General features: G+C 34.4%; 1 long non-coding RNA gene across 1 annotated transcript; it reads left to right on the top strand.

Moving 5' to 3' along the window:
• Positions 1 to 9,665: 9,665 nt before the first annotated feature.
• Positions 9,666 to 17,410, top strand: LOC307001696. Its single transcript, XR_013798298.1, has 5 exons — positions 9,666 to 10,022; positions 10,242 to 10,357; positions 10,458 to 10,501; positions 15,799 to 15,862; positions 17,147 to 17,410. It is a non-coding gene; the product is annotated as an uncharacterized lncRNA (long non-coding RNA).
• Positions 17,411 to 17,873: the final 463 nt, after the last annotated feature.

Raw genomic sequence — 17,873 nt, 5'->3', positions numbered from 1 at the left:
GTTCTTGAATGCAACGAAGTGCATGTTACTTTTATTGTTATTCTTCAATGCACATCGCTTGAGCTTATAAGCAAACTATGCAACAGCAGATTGCATTGCAAATATCTTTAATGCACTGTTAAATGAGTTAGTTCTTGAATGCATAGGTAACAAAGTGCATGATACTTTTATTGTTATTCTTCAATGCACAACGCATGAGCTTATGAGCAAACGATGCAACAGCAGATTGCATTGCAAATATTTTTGTTGAATGAGTTAGTTCTTGAATGCATTGCAAAGAAACAAAGTGCATGATACTTTTATTGTTATTCTTCAATGCACAATGCTTGAGCTTATAAGCAAACGATGCAACAGCAGATTGCATTGCAAATGTCTTCAGTGCACTTTGGCCTAAGTTAGTTCTTGAATGCAACAAAGTGCATGATACTTTTATTGTTATTCTTCAATGCAAAACGCTTGAGCTTATAAGCAAACGATGCAACAGCAGATTGCATTGCTAATATCTTCGATGCACTGTTGAATGAGTTAGTTCTTGAATGCATTGCAAAGAAACAAAGTGCATGATACTTTTATTGTTATTCTTCAATGCACAGCGCTTAATCGTATGTGTAAAGCGATGCAACAGCAGATTGCATTGCAAATATCTTTAATGCACTGTTGAATGAGTTAGTTCTTGAATGCATTGCAAAGAAACAAAGTGCATGATACTTTTATTGTTATTCTTCAATGCACAACGCTTGAGCTTATAAGCAAACGATGCAACAGCAGATTGCATTGCAAATATCTTCAATGCACTGTTGAATGAGTTAGTTCTTGAATGCATTGCAAGGCAAAAAAAGTGCATGATACTTTTATTGTTATTCTTCAATGCTAAATGCTTGAGCTTATAAGCAAACTATGCAACAGCAGATTGCATTGCAAATATCTTTAACGCACTGTTGAATGAGTTAGTTCTTGAATGCATTGCAAGGCAACAAAGTGCATGATACTTTTATTATGATTCTTCAATGCACAACGCTTGAGCTTATGAGCAACAGCAGATTGCATTGCAAAAATCTTTAATGCACTGTTGAATGAGTTAGGTCTTGAATGCATTGCAAAGAAACAAAGTGCATGATACTTTTATTGTTATTCTTCAGTCCACAACACTTGAGTTTATAAGCAATGGATGCAACAGCAGATTGCATTGCAAATATCTTTAATGCACTGTTTGAATGAGTTAGTTCTTGAATGCATTGCAAGGCAACAAAGTGCATGATACTTTTATTGTTATTCTTCAATGCACAACGCTTGAGCGTATAAGCAAACGATACAACCGCAGATTGCATTGCAAATATCTTTTATGCACTGTTGAATGAGTTAGATCTTGAATGCATTGCAAGGCAAAAAAAGTGCATGATACTTTTACTGTTATTCTTCAATGCACAACGCTTGACCTTATAAGCAAGCGATGCAACAGTAGATTGCATTGCAAATATCTTTAATGCACTGTTGAATGAGTTAGTTCTTGAATGCATTTAAAGGCAACAAAGTGCATGATACTTTTATTGTTATTCTTTAATGCACAGCGCTTAATCGTATGTGTAAAGCGATGCAACAGCAGATTGCATTGCAAATATCTTTAATGCACTGTTGAATGAGTTAGTTCTTGAATGCATTGCAAAACAACAAAGTGCATGATACTTTTATTGATATTCTTCAATGCACAGCGCTTCATCGTATGTGCAAAGCGATGCAACAGCAGATTGTATTTCAAATATCTTTAATGCACTGTTGAATGAGTTAGTTCTTGAATGCATAGGCAACAAAGTGCATGATAATTTTATTGTGATTCTTAAATGCACAACGCTTGAGCGTATAAGCAAGCGATGCAACAGCAGATTGCATTGCAAATATCTTTAATGCACTGTTGAATGAGTTAGTTCTTGAATGCATTGAAAGGCAACAAAGTGCATGATACTTTTATTGTTATTCTTCAATGCACAGCGCTTAATCGTAAGTGTAAAAAGCGATGCAACAGCAGATTGCATTGCAAATATCTTTAATGCACTGTTGAATGAGTTAGTTCTTGAATGCATTGCAAAGAAACAAAGTGCATGATACTTTTATTGTTATTCTTCAATGCACAACGCTTGAGCTTATAAGCAAACGATGCAACAGCAGATTGCATTGCAAATATCTTCAATGCACTGTTGAATGAGTTAGTTCTTGAATGCATTGCAAGGCAAAAAAAGTGCATGATACTTTTATTGTTATTCTTCAATGCTAAATGCTTGAGCTTATAAGCAAACTATGCAACAGCAGATTGCATTGCAAATATCTTTAACGCACTGTTGAATGAGTTAGTTCTTGAATGCATTGCAAGGCAACAAAGTGCATGATACTTTTATTATTATTCTTCAATGCACAACGCTTGAGCTTATGAGCAAACGATGCAACAGCAGATTGCATTGCAAAAATCTTTAATGCACTGTTGAATGAGTTAGGTCTTGAATGCATTGCAAAGAAACAAAGTGCATGATACTTTTATTGTTATTCTTCAATCCACAACGCTTGAGTTTATAAGCAATGGATGCAACAGCAGATTGCATTGCAAATATCTTTTATGCACTGTTGAATGAGTTAGATCTTGAATGCATTGCAAGGCAAAAAAAGTGCATGATACTTTTACTGTTATTCTTCAATGCACAACGCTTGACCTTATAAGCAAGCGATGCAACAGCAGATTGCATTGCAAATATCTTTAATGCACTGTTGAATGAGTTAGTTCTTGAATGCATTGAAAAACAACAAAGTGCATGATACTTTTATTGATATTCTTCAATGCACAGCGCTTCATCGTATGTGCAAAGCGATGCAACAGCAGATTGCATTGCAAATATCTTTAATGCACTTTTGAATGAGTTAGTTCTTGAATGCATTGCAAGGCAACAAAGTGCATGACACTTTTATTGTTATTCTTCAATGCACAACGCTTGAGCTTATAAGCAAATGATGCAACCGCAGATTGCATTGCAAATATCTTTTATGCACTGTTGAATGAGTTAGTTCTTGAATGCATTGCAAGGCAAAAAAAGTGCATGATACTTTTATTGTTATTCTTCAATGCACAATGCTTGAGCTTATAAGCAAACGATGCAACAGCAGATTGCATTGCAAATGTCTTCAGTGCACTTTGGCCTGAGTTAGTTCTTGAATGCAACGAAGTGCATGTTACTTTTATTGTTATTCTTCAATGCACATCGCTTGAGCTTATAAGCAAACTATGCAACAGCAGATTGCATTGCAAATATCTTTAATGCACTGTTAAATGAGTTAGTTCTTGAATGCATAGGTAACAAAGTGCATGATACTTTTATTGTTATTCTTCAATGCACAACGCATGAGCTTATGAGCAAACGATGCAACAGCAGATTGCATTGCAAATATCTTTGTTGAATGAGTTAGTTCTTGAATGCATTGCAAAGAAACAAAGTGCATGATACTTTTATTGTTATTCTTCAATGCACAATGCTTGAGCTTATAAGCAAACGATGCAACAGCAGATTGCATTGCAAATGTCTTCAGTGCACTTTGGCCTAAGTTAGTTCTTGAATGCAACAAAGTGCATGATACTTTTATTGTTATTCTTCAATGCAAAACGCTTGAGCTTATAAGCAAACGATGCAACAGCAGATTGCATTGCAAATATCTTCGATGCACTGTTGAATGAGTTAGTTCTTGAATGCATTGCAAAGAAACAAAGTGCATGATACTTTTATTGTTATTCTTCAATGCACAGCGCTTAATCGTATGTGTAAAGCGATGCAACAGCAGATTGCATTGCAAATATCTTTAATGCACTGTTGAATGAGTTAGTTCTTGAATGCATTGCAAAGAAACAAAGTGCATGATACTTTTATTGTTATTCTTCAATGCACAACGCTTGAGCTTATAAGCAAACGATGCAACAGCAGATTGCATTGCAAATATCTTCAATGCACTGTTGAATGAGTTAGTTCTTGAATGCATTGCAAGGCAAAAAAAGTGCATGATACTTTTATTGTTATTCTTCAATGCTAAATGCTTGAGCTTATAAGCAAACTATGCAACAGCAGATTGCATTGCAAATATCTTTAACGCACTGTTGAATGAGTTAGTTCTTGAATGCATTGCAAGGCAACAAAGTGCATGATACTTTTATTATGATTCTTCAATGCACAACGCTTGAGCTTATGAGCAACAGCAGATTGCATTGCAAAAATCTTTAATGCACTGTTGAATGAGTTAGGTCTTGAATGCATTGCAAAGAAACAAAGTGCATGATACTTTTATTGTTATTCTTCAGTCCACAACACTTGAGTTTATAAGCAATGGATGCAACAGCAGATTGCATTGCAAATATCTTTAATGCACTGTTTGAATGAGTTAGTTCTTGAATGCATTGCAAGGCAACAAAGTGCATGATACTTTTATTGTTATTCTTCAATGCACAACGCTTGAGCGTATAAGCAAACGATACAACCGCAGATTGCATTGCAAATATCTTTTATGCACTGTTGAATGAGTTAGATCTTGAATGCATTGCAAGGCAAAAAAAGTGCATGATACTTTTACTGTTATTCTTCAATGCACAACGCTTGACCTTATAAGCAAGCGATGCAACAGTAGATTGCATTGCAAATATCTTTAATGCACTGTTGAATGAGTTAGTTCTTGAATGCATTTAAAGGCAACAAAGTGCATGATACTTTTATTGTTATTCTTTAATGCACAGCGCTTAATCGTATGTGTAAAGCGATGCAACAGCAGATTGCATTGCAAATATCTTTAATGCACTGTTGAATGAGTTAGTTCTTGAATGCATTGCAAAACAACAAAGTGCATGATACTTTTATTGATATTCTTCAATGCACAGCGCTTCATCGTATGTGCAAAGCGATGCAACAGCAGATTGCATTGCAAATATCTTTAATGCACATTTGAATGAGTTAGTTCTTGAATGCATTGCAAGGCAACAAAGTGCATGACACTTTTATTGTTATTCTTCAATGCACAACGCTTGAGCTTATAAGCAAATGATGCAACCGCAGATTGCATTGCAAATATCTTTTATGCACTGTTGAATGAGTTAGTTCTTGAATGCATTGCAAGGCAAAAAAAGTGCATGATACTTTTATTGTTATTCTTCAATGCACAATGCTTGAGCTTATAAGCAAACGATGCAACAGCAGATTGCATTGCAAATGTCTTCAGTGCACTTTGGCCTGAGTTAGTTCTTGAATGCAACGAAGTGCATGTTACTTTTATTGTTATTCTTCAATGCACATCGCTTGAGCTTATAAGCAAACTATGCAACAGCAGATTGTATTTCAAATATCTTTAATGCACTGTTGAATGAGTTAGTTCTTGAATGCATAGGCAACAAAGTGCATGATAATTTTATTGTGATTCTTAAATGCACAACGCTTGAGCGTATAAGCAAGCGATGCAACAGCAGATTGCATTGCAAATATCTTTAATGCACTGTTGAATGAGTTAGTTCTTGAATGCATTGAAAGGCAACAAAGTGCATGATACTTTTATTGTTATTCTTCAATGCACAGCGCTTAATCGTAAGTGTAAAAAGCGATGCAACAGCAGATTGCATTGCAAATATCTTTAATGCACTGTTGAATGAGTTAGTTCTTGAATGCATTGCAAAGAAACAAAGTGCATGATACTTTTATTGTTATTCTTCAATGCACAACGCTTGAGCTTATAAGCAAACGATGCAACAGCAAATTGCATTGCAAATATCTTCAATGCACTGTTGAATGAGTTAGTTCTTGAATGCATTGCAAGGCAAAAAAAGTGCATGATACTTTTATTGTTATTCTTCAATGCTAAATGCTTGAGCTTATAAGCAAACTATGCAACAGCAGATTGCATTGCAAATATCTTTAACGCACTGTTGAATGAGTTAGTTCTTGAATGCATTGCAAGGCAACAAAGTGCATGATACTTTTATTATTATTCTTCAATGCACAACGCTTGAGCTTATGAGCAAACGATGCAACAGCAGATTGCATTGCAAAAATCTTTAATGCACTGTTGAATGAGTTAGGTCTTGAATGCATTGCAAAGAAACAACCCAGCTAGCAGGGAACGTTCTTAGAACTTTGGCTAACATTCCCTACAAGTTTGGTTAACGTTCTGAAGAAAACATTTGAATATAATGTTTAACGAATATTTTAAGGATGTTTTCTCATTTTAAAAAATGTTCCTATAACGTTAAATGTAAACTAAGATATAACATTTTAACTGCAACATTCAAATGATGTTTTGGGAATGTTTCTAAGGTAAGAAGTTGTACAATGATCTCAATATAACATTGTCCCAATGTTTCATGATAACAAAAGAAGAACATTCTCTCTGTCACATTAGGAAAATGTTTTGAGGATATCATTGAGAGATGAGATGTTCAATGTTCTTTATAAAACGTTCTGCTAATGTGACGAGTTAACACAATTAGAACATTCTACTTGCAACATTTTGAGCATATTTTGGGAATGTTGTTAAAGTTAAAGTTTGTTCAATGATCTCAATATAACATTGTCCCAATGTTTCATAAAAACAAAAGAAGAACATTTTACTTGGAACATTTTGAGCATATTTTGGGAATGTTGTTAAAGTTAAAGTTTGTACAATGATCTCAATATAACATTGTCCCAATGTTTCATGATAACAAAAGAAGAACATTCTCTCTGTCACATTAGGAAAATGTTTTGAGGATATCATTGAGAGATGAGATGTTCAATGTTCTTTATAAAACGTTCTGCTAATGTGACGAGTTAACACAATTAGAACATTTCAAATGTAACATTTTGAGCATATTTTGGGAATGTTGTTAAAGTTAAAGTTTGTCCAATGGTCTCAATATAACATTGTCCCAATGTTTCATGATAACAAAAGAAGAACATTTTACTTGCAACATTTTGAGCATATTTTGGGAATGTTGTTAAAGTTAAAGTTTGTCCAATGGTCTCAATATAACATTGTCCCAATGTTTCATGATAACAAAAGAAGAACGTTCTCTCTGTCACATTAGGAAAATGTTTTGAGGATATCATTGAGAGATGAGATGTTGAATGTTCTTTATAAAACATTCTTCTAATGTGACGAGTTAACACAATTAGAACATTTTACTTGGAACATTTTGAGCATATTTTGGGAATGTTGTTAAAGTTAAAGTTTGTACAATGGTCTCAATATAACATTGTCCCAATGTTTCATGATAACAAAAGAAGAACATTTAACTTGGAACATTTTGAGCATATTTTGGGAATGTTGTTAAAGATAAAGTTTGTACAATGGTCTCAATATAACATTGTCCCAATGTTTCATGATAACAAAAGAAGAACATTTTACTTGCAACATTTTGAGCATATTTTGGGAATGTTGTTAAAGTTAAAGTTTGTACAATGATCTCAATATAACATTGTCCCAATGTTTCATAAAAACAAAAGAAGAACATTTTACTTGGAACATTTTGAGCATATTTTGGGAATGTTGTTAAAGTTAAAGTTTGTACAATGATCTCAATATAACATTGTCCCAATGTTTCATGATAACAAAAGAAGAACGTTCTCTCTGTCACATTAGGAAAATGTTTTGAGGATATCATTGAGAGATGAGATGTTGAATGTTCTTTATAAAACATTCTTCTAATGTGACGAGTTAACACAATTAGAACATTTTACTTGCAACATTTTGAGCATATTTTGGGAATGTTGTTAAAGTTAAAGTTTGTACAATGGTCTCAATATAACATTGTCCCAATGTTTCATAAAAACAAAAGAAGAACATTTTACTTGGAACATTTTGAGCATATTTTGGGAATGTTGTTAAAGTTAAAGTTTGTACAATGATCTCAATATAACATTGTCCCAATGTTTCATAAAAACAAAAGAAGAACATTCTCTCTGTCACATTAGGAAAATGTTTTGAGGATATCATTGAGAGATGAGATGTTGAATGTTCTTTATAAAACGTTCTTCTAATGTGACGAGTTAACACAATAAGAACATTTCAAATGTAACATTTTGAGGATGTTTTGAGGATGTTGTTAAGATAACAGATTATATAATATTCTCAGTAAAACATTGGCACAATGTTACATAATAACATAGGAGGAACATTATCAAATCAACGTTTGTAAAATGTTTTGAGGATATCACTGAGACCTGAGATGATGAGTGTTTTTTATAAAACGTTCTTGTAATGCGACTTGTTAACAAAACTAGAACATTTTAAATGTAACATTTAGTAATTAAACTACACAATTATTGTTAAATTTAGCTTTCTGGTCAGACAGCATGTTTGTATTCATGAGGTTTTACAATTTTTTTTTATGTTTTAAATTAATGAAGCCACTGTAAACTTTATCATCACATATTATATTGTTATATTATAATGCTATCATATTTTGTGCAAGCATTAGCTTACTTCATTGTCACTGCTGAATATCTAAGTATAGTGGTATCCCACAATGTTTCTCTCTGACACACCCCTAACTCTTCAAGATCGGGGTTAAAGAAAATCCTGAGCTTCCTACTCATATTCTCATCATTGTGTTGGCGTTCAACTTGTAAATACGATCTTTATGACATGACTTGAATGCACCAATAGCTCTAGCTTAATTAGGGACAATCCATACAAACACTCGTTGCTAAAATACATTACAGACTGTCACAGAGAGAAGTTATTCATCATGTATCAACGCTAAAGGCCTAACCACTGCAGTCAACACCTTGGAGTCTATCTATGCTGTTAAATAAAAGTCTGTAGACAAGGGTTAGGGTTAGAGTTAGGGTTAACCTTAACCCTTAATTTCTAACCCAGACCCGGTTTCACAGAGTTTAGATTAAGCCAGGATTAGGCCTTAGTGCATTTAATTAGCTTTTAAAAATGTGCCTTAGAAAGAAAAAAATAAACATTACTGGTGTGCATCTTGAGACAAAACAATGGCACTGACACATTTTAATATATGTCAGTGCAAGTTGCTTTCAGGTAAAACAGCTCAAACGTGCATTTTAGTCTGGACTAGGCTTAAACCTTGCCTGTGAAACCCAGGGTGTATGTTGCAACTTGTATAGAATTATGCCAATGTTAGCAAAGTGTTGCGTTGGACAGAGGATTAACCCTAAACCAACAGGTTGTGTAACAGTGCCACACAGGGTGAAAAGCAAGTTGACATTATTAGGCATAAGAGTGTTTCTAAGGAAAGGTCAATATTTTGTTAAAGTGCAAAAGGATCAGTATGGGTCACATGAATGTCCCTCTAATGTCACCATGAGACCAATCCATTAGTTTTTCATGTAGGTAGGTATACCGAATTGTATATGAATAGCCTACATATGCAATGTTTGCTCTGTTTAATATATAATATGTTTGCTCTTTTAAATTGCTGTTTGGCAGAGCAGTGGTAAATATATGTTGTTATATATGGTATCTATTATTTATGTTATTTATTATTATTATTTATATGTTATTTGTATGTTATTGTAATTTTTTTATCATGCACTGCAATGAAGACACCATTTAACCAATTGATTAAATATAACAGCCAGCTTACAAATACAACTAAATAAATAACACGTGTACATTTTTTTCATATTCTTTCTTTTAAAACATGTCATCTTTTCCTGTAATTGCAATGTTACCACATTATTGGCTGTCTCTTCGAGTTGTTTTGAGCATGATTGGTTATTCAGACTGTCATCCAGGAATCTGGCCAATGACAGCTATGCGCGCCTTTTACAGGTCAAGTTTGAATATTCGTCTGTTGGAGTGAGCGAGCGAGTGAGTGTGTGTGTGTGTGTGTGTGCTGCTCGGGATCTTCAGTAGGCCTCCTTCGGTTCTGTGGCTTTTACATTGTTTAAAACATGGATTATTTTGCATCGTGCGGTTACATTTGTATTTTGAGCGAGTTGCGGGATGTAAATGGACAACGAATTTTAACAACGTGTGTAACGGACATATTGCAATGCAATCTGCGGAAGGTAAATAACTTTATTTTATATAAAAATACATTCTGCTATCAAAATATAGTGTGTTAAATTGAGAATCTAATGTTAAATGCGATTAGAGCAATGTCGATATTATGTCAATGTTTCAGGCTATGTGTTGTCAGCTAACTTAGTTTTTGATAAAAAAATAAAATAAAACTCAGCATAGGAGCTTTGCAATGAGTGAACTGAGAACATTGTGTCTTTATACAGAGAGGAACTCGAACCACATGCAGACGTTAGGCTTTTGAATATTGTTGATCGCGGGATATCAGCCTAACGTTACTGATCCGTCAAAATGATGTGTCATCATAATATGTTTTGAGCTGGTGAGTAAAATTTTGCACGCTTTTGCAAATGTCTCTTTTAGTAAGTAAATACAAATTGCTAATAATATTGCTGTATGTCTGTGTTTCCCTCATTATCCAGGAATTTTGGGAATAAATATTATCCAGCCACACGATCTTCAGTTGGTGAGTATTGTCATAGTAAAATACACGTGAAATAGAGGCAGAACATATAAACTATGCTCAAAGGCACACTGGTCCAAACCCTCCAGACAGTATTTTACCTGTCTTCTTGATATGAGTTTACGGGCCTAGCTGACCCAAACATAAATGTCCTTTCAAAATGAAATTATTTTCAAACCTGTATGACTTACTTCTCTGAAACACAAGAATGTTGGGAATAAAACAACATTGGAACCCATTTTATAAAAAAAAAAAAAAAAAAAAGTGAATGCATTTCTCAAGATATCTTAATTCGCCTTTGGCTAAGCCACGCCCTAGAATGTAGATTGGCCAATCACAGCGCAGCCAAGAACGAGCTCCCACAGAGGCTCCGACACTTTTTCACGGCGCTCCATTGACTTCAACGCAGGCGGCTCATATTTTTGGTCTCTTCAGGCTATTACGTCGTTGTTTTATCAAAAATATGGTTAAACTTTGTGCCTGGGGCATTTGTAACACAGATACGCGTTTCCCAGAGAGGTTGGAGGGGGTGTCCGTTTTTTCCCCTTCCCAAAACCGAAGTTAAATACTGACAAGTGTCGTCTTTGGATTAAACTGTGTGGACGTCCTCAGTCAGCGAAACCCCTCAAGATCAACAAGCTCACTTTTGCTCTAAGATACATTTAGCTTTTAACCTTACTGTGAAGTTATACTAGTTAGACAGTTTTATGCTGGTTTAGGTTATTATGATTTCGGTTCTCTGCCCTAGCAGCTAATTGTTGATACGCTTATGGCAAGCCGTTTTAGCTTAAATTGTACCCAGCATTACTCGTCGTAATTGCATTTTTACTAGTAAGAATTCAATTGTAGAGCTCTCCAATTCAATTCTTACTAGTAACAATTAAAATTAGAGATCTCTCAAATTCAATTATTACTAGTAAAAATTACAATTAGAGAGCTCTACAATTAAATTCTTACTAGTAACAATTAAAATTAGAGAGCTCTCTAATTCAATTATTACTAGTAACAATTCCAATTAGAGAGCTCTACAAATTATTTTTTACGAGTCATATGTCTCCATTGACTTCCATTCATTTTTAATTATGGAGCTCTACAATTGAATTGTTACTAGTAAGAATTCCAATTACAGAGCTCTACAATTCAATTCTTACTAGTAACAATTCAATTAGAGAGCTCTACATTTCAATTATTACTAGTAACAATTACAATTAAAGAGCTCTACAATTCAATTATTACTAGTAACAATTACAATTAGAGAGCTCTACAATTCAATTATTACTAGTAAGAATGCAATTACAGAGCTCTCTAATTGAATTTTTACTAGTAAAAAAACGAATTAAAGATATGTATAATTGCAGAGCTCTGTAATTGAATTAAAGAGCTCTGCAATTGCATTCTTACTAGTAAGAATTTAATTAGAGAGCTCTCTAATTGTAATTGTTACTAGTAATAATTGAATTGTAGAGCTCTTTAATTGTAATTGTTACTAGTAAGAATTGAATTAAAGAGCTCTGCAATTGCATTCTTACTAGTAACAATTCAATTAGAGAGCTCTCTAATTTAATTGAAGACCTCTACAATTGCATTCTTACTAGTAATAATTGAATTGTAGAGCTCTTTAATTGTAATTGATACTAGTAAGAATTGAATTCAAGAGCTCTGCAATTGCATTCTTACTAGAAACAACTCAATTGCAGAGGTCTTTAATTCAATTAGAGAGCTCTCTATTTCAATTGTTACTAGTAAGAATTACAATTAGAGAGCTCTCCAATTAAATTCTTACTAGTAACCACTCAATTGCAGAGCTTTTAAATTCAATTATTACTAGTAACAACTCAATTGCAGAGATCTTTAATTAAATTGTTACTAATTGTAAATTGTAATAATTACAATTAGAGAGCTCTCGAAATAAATTCTTACTAGTAACAATTCAGTTAGAGAGCTCTACAATAGCTATTCCTACTAGTAACAGTTGAATTAGAGAGCTCACTATTCAGTGCCATCTCATTATGATAATAGTGCCTCATGTTTATTCATCTGGCAGGTATAAATAGGCAGGCGGGAAAAATGGGCGCACAGACATTATCAAAATGGACGAAGTACAAGGTGGCGACGGAACACAGCAGGCTGCATTATCTGCATTTGATCGCGTTTTAAGCGCAGTTTCGCGTGTTCGACAAGAGTTGCAGCAGTCAGGAGGTGATGGCTGTCCGTAATAGGCTGTCAAGGAGATCACTGTATTTCTCCAAATCATCATGGCTTATTCTCTGCAACGAGTCGATCACCCTTAAATCATAAAGCGTGCAGTTCCCACGAATAAAATTTCTTTTAATAGATTAAATCTTTCTTCTGACTGCTTTAATCACGGATAACGCTTCCATTTGTTCTCTGTTTAATGAAAGGGGCGCGGCACCGGATAAATGCGCGCCCTGAAACAAAAAAACAACATCAAAAGTGGCCGCGCATGACTGCGTTTAACTCCAGCTTTGGATCATTTTGTTACGGATTATGAACAACCTAAGGTTGTACATGATTTGTTATATTCTGGGATTACCATGTTTGTAAAATTGAAGCATTAAAAAAAACTACTAAGATAACTTTTTTAAACAGTTATTTCATTGTGTACACGTTTTCATTTGTGTAATTATTATTATTATTATCATTATTTTATCCAACAGCTCAACCATTTATACAGGCCTATCGAATGGTGCGTAAAACAAATACAATGAAAAAAACGAAATAACAAATCTCCATAGCGAATTCCAAGTGATTAAGTGCTGAGGCCATTACATTTCAGCCAGTAGTGGGCACTCGTGCAACACAAGCAATGACACATCCGAGAGAACAAAATGGAAGGAAGTTAAGTCATTAAAAGAACCTTTATACGGTCTATGGAAAGAACACAGGTTATATACCAGAAATATATGTTTTTCAATTAAAAACATGGTTGAAGATGTTGGCTCCTATCCCTCAGTCGTCGTCATAACAGTAGCCTAATATGAATGCAATTTGTTATATCTAACCACGCCTAACAGGGCTTTTATTTTGAAAAATATGAAATGGGTGCAATCTGTTTTGCATCTAATGAATACAAGTTTTTACTAGTAATAATTGCATTAAAGAGCTCTCCAATTGTAATTGTTACTAGTAAGAATTGAATTGTAGAGCTCTATAATTCAGTTTTTACTAGTAAGAATTACAATCTAATTAAATTACAGAGCTCTGCAATTGCATTATTACTAGTAACAATTCAATTAGAGAGCTCTCTAATGCAGTTATTACTAGTAAAAACTGATTTAGAGAGCTCTCTAATTAAATTCTTACTAGTAATAATGCAATTGCAGAGCTCTGTAATTTAATTAAAGAGCTCTCTAATGCAATTATTACCAGTAATAATTGAATTGTAGAGCTCTGAATTGTAATTTTTACAAGTAATAATTGAATTGTAGAACTCTCTAATTGTAATTGCTACTAGTAAGAATTGAATTGTAGAGCTCTCTAATTGAATTCTTACTAGTAAGTATGCAATTGCAGAGCTCTATAATTCAATTACAGAGCTCTGCAATTACATTATTATTAGTAGGAATTGAATTGTAGAGCTCTCTAATTGTAATTTTTACTAGTAAGAATTGAATTAGAGAGCTCTCTGATTGTAATTGCTACTAGTAAGAATTGAATTGGAGAGCTCTACAATTGAATTCTTACTAGTAAAAATGCAATTACGACGAGTAATGCTGGGTACAATTTAAGCTAAAACGGCTTGCCATATACGCTAGCACACGCTGCTAATAAATACAACTTTATACTCGCGTAGTCCGTTTGCTTTGTAAATAATAACGATTATAGAAGTGAATAGAGACCTACCCAGCTCTGCATGACAGTGTTTCTCCTGATATTGTGAGTCCCAGCCTCTGTCTCGATTAGGATATGCTGTGGCTCATTTTTTGACTGTGACCGTTTATGCTTTTGCCTCTATTTGGATGCCTTGTTGTTGCTTGCGTTTCACCGTATGTCTTGAATATAGCCACTGAGCCCCTTTTGCCTACTTCTATCGGACACTTTATTTGCTGCTTTATAAAAGTTTGATAAAATTTCAGCAGGAAGAGCCGTCACAGCATAAGCCATGTTGATACCAGACCAGAGCCCAGATGAAGTTGTCGGAGGTGGCAACAGTAACTAAGGGGGGCGGGGCTTAGCCAAAGGTGAATTAAGGTTATACAAAATAAATTCATACAGTTTTGGAACATCATGGAGTAGCCTTAAATAACGAGAGAACTCTATTTTTTGGATGAGCTGTTCTTTTTAGGACATGTTCCTAGGGTCCTTTGCTAAATTAACCATGGTTTTTATTATAGTAAAAGTGTAGAAACCATGTTTTTATGGTGGATAATTTATTACCATTTAGTTAGTGTAGCAAAACCATGGTTAAAGGAGAACTCCGGTCAATTTTAACATTGAGCTCAATTTTTTGTAAATTTGGAGTGCTGTCAATACAGAGAACAACGACAAAAATCGGTGTTGCCTACACTGTGTTATCCTATTTTTAAAATTTGCACCCTGTTGACTTGAATGGGGCAAGTTTTAAACCTGCTTTTATCCTCTTATCATCCTTGATGTGTCATACAAGTGCCCAGCCATGTTGAGTGATTCCTTAAGAGTGAACACGAGTGAATCTGACTGCAGTAGATGTGAAAGATATGAACAAAAATGATGTTATATCACCCAGCGCAAATACCTGTATTTAGTTCCTGTTTTCGGTGGAAGTCCAAAGTAGTCGATTGTCGAGTTCACGCGCGTGATCATAGTAACTAAACCTATGCGCGTGAACTCGACAATCGACTACTTTGGACTTCAACCGAAAACAGGAACTAAATACAGGTATTTGCGCTGGCTGATAAAACATCATTTTTATTCATATCTTTCACATCTACTGCAGTCAGATTCACTCGTGTTCACTCTTAAGGAATCACTCAACATGGCTGGGCACTTGTATGACACATCAAGGATGATAAGACTAAGAACTGGTTAAGTTTAAAACTTGCCCCATTCAAGTCAATAGGGTGTAAATTTTAAAAAGAGGATAACACAGTGTAGGCAACACCGATTTTTGTCGTTGTTCTCTGTATTGACAGCACTCCAAATTTACTAAAAATTGAGCTCAATGTTAAAATTGACCGGAGTTCTCCTTTAATGTTAGTAAGGGTTCTCCAGATATAAAAAGGAACACATAAAAAATGGTCCTGTGACCCATATCAATAGTCTGTTAACACACATTAACACACTTTTTACATTTTCTTAAGATCAAGCATTGGAACAATGTTTACGGAGCAGAACAGGCACCAACAAGAAACAAGTCCATCACTAGTAAGTATCCACTGCAGTTTATAATACCGTAGTCAATTTTAAAGGCACAATGCACTCCAAAATATAAATGATCTCTTTTTTCTCCCTCGTGCCATCCCAGATGTATATCTGACTTTCTTTCCACTGAGATTTTTAGAAAAATTATCATTAAAGAGAATCATATAAAGAGAAATGTGGGAGGAGCTTGAATTTATTGCCTAGCCCTGTTAGTTTGAACCGCGAGAGCCGTCAAAGCTTATGCTACGTCGTACATTGACAAGAGTTACTCTTTGGGCGTAATTTGACTTGCATATGGCTGTCTGCCGGAAGCTAGTTATTTAAGTTGATTAAGTTATATGGTAGGGCTGGGGAAATGAACGCGTTAATTTGAGATGCTTAACACGTTAAAAAAAATAACGCAATTAACGACTTCCTGTTGCGGAAAAGGCTGAAAATATGTCATCCCGCCCCCCCGTGTTCGGAGATCAGGTTTCATTCTCGCGCAGCTTTCATGAGCGGGTCTTTTCCGCGCCGTGCTCTCCATTCCGTGTGTGTGTGTCGCACTGACACACACACAATAAACAATGCTTTCATATGCACAGACAGTTGCTCACATTTAACGTGCAGATTGTGCGCACACAGAAACCTACTGGAGCACATAAAGTTAGTGTCAACACTGTCCTGTGATTTCTAAATAAGAAACTGCGTAGAAACAGAAGTTATAGCATTTCTTCATGCTTTTGAAGTAACTAAAACTTACAGCTTAGCTAATAGTAAAGAGACGATACACAGGTATGATTAAATCACACTAGAAATTGTTCTATCGCCAATGCATTCAAATGCAGTGCTACTTTATCTGTATCTGATTTAAAACAAGCAGAAATCTGCAAGAAATGTAACAATCCATAGACAGTATATCTGATGAAAATGAGCTGTTACGTCAGAGCAAAAGCATCGTGGGCAGTGCTGTGACATGCTGCAGCTGTGCTCAAGGCGACCTGAGTTCAAGGTCCACACTTCCCAAGCCAAGTTTGTAGTTTGTTCACATAATTTAGCCTCTAGTTGTGTTATTAACATGTAGCCTATATAATGGATTAAATATATGTTTTAAATAAACATATATACAAAATAGATATAAGGTATTATATTTATACTTTTAAATAAATTAATCTTTACATAATTTCTGATTAATAATTAGGCTGGCTAATTTTGAAAGTTTTCAAAGTCAATATTGCTTGTGTTCTTAATATGTAATATGTATTTGTATTCTTTCTGTTTACACTGTTGCATGATCTTCTTTTATAGGCTATGAGGAAACACTCTACCATGCACACAGAGAAAGGAGCTCAATTCTGCTAACTGGGAGAGCAGCTGAAAAACAAGAAGAGAAGAACAGTAGAACACCTATTAATGCAGATGACTCTATTATTTTTCTGCAAGAACCAGCAAAGACTGATGATGAGCGCTCTAAGCAAACAGCAGTCAAGACGTGTGATTGGACATTGGACTTTACTGAGTTCTTCATGTAATGTTGGGCATCTACTGTACGCAGAACTTCTAATCATTTATGTGGATGCCATTCATAAACCTGTTAGATTTTTGTGTTTTATTTTTAAGATTAATAAAATTGTATGTTTTAACAATGTTATTGCTAAGCATTTTTTATGTTTAAGAGAACATTTTGGGAACAAAAATAAAACTTCCCACTAAAAACTTTATAAGAATGTTAAGTAGTATTTTTAGGAGTATTTTTAGAGAATGTTATCCTAACTTTTAGAAGAACATTCTAAGAATAAAAATAGAACTTCCTGCTAAAAACTTTATGAGAATGTAAAGGGATAATGTTCTAAAAATGTTACGATTAAACCTTTATAGAAGGTCATCACAAAACATTTTTAGAGTGTTCTTAGAGAATGTTATCCTACCTTTTAGGAGAACATTCTGGGAACTTTAATAAAACTACTCAATGAAAATGTTATAAGAACATTAGGGAATAATGTTCCAACAATGTTATCATTAAACATTTTTAGAA

The sequence above is a fragment of the Phoxinus phoxinus genome (genome assembly GCF_949152265.1).
Source record: "Phoxinus phoxinus genome assembly, chromosome: 7".
NCBI classification, from domain to species: domain Eukaryota; kingdom Metazoa; phylum Chordata; class Actinopteri; order Cypriniformes; family Leuciscidae; genus Phoxinus; species Phoxinus phoxinus.
The sequence above is the reverse complement of the archived record's forward strand: the minus strand, read 5'-3'. Positions and strand labels throughout refer to the sequence as shown.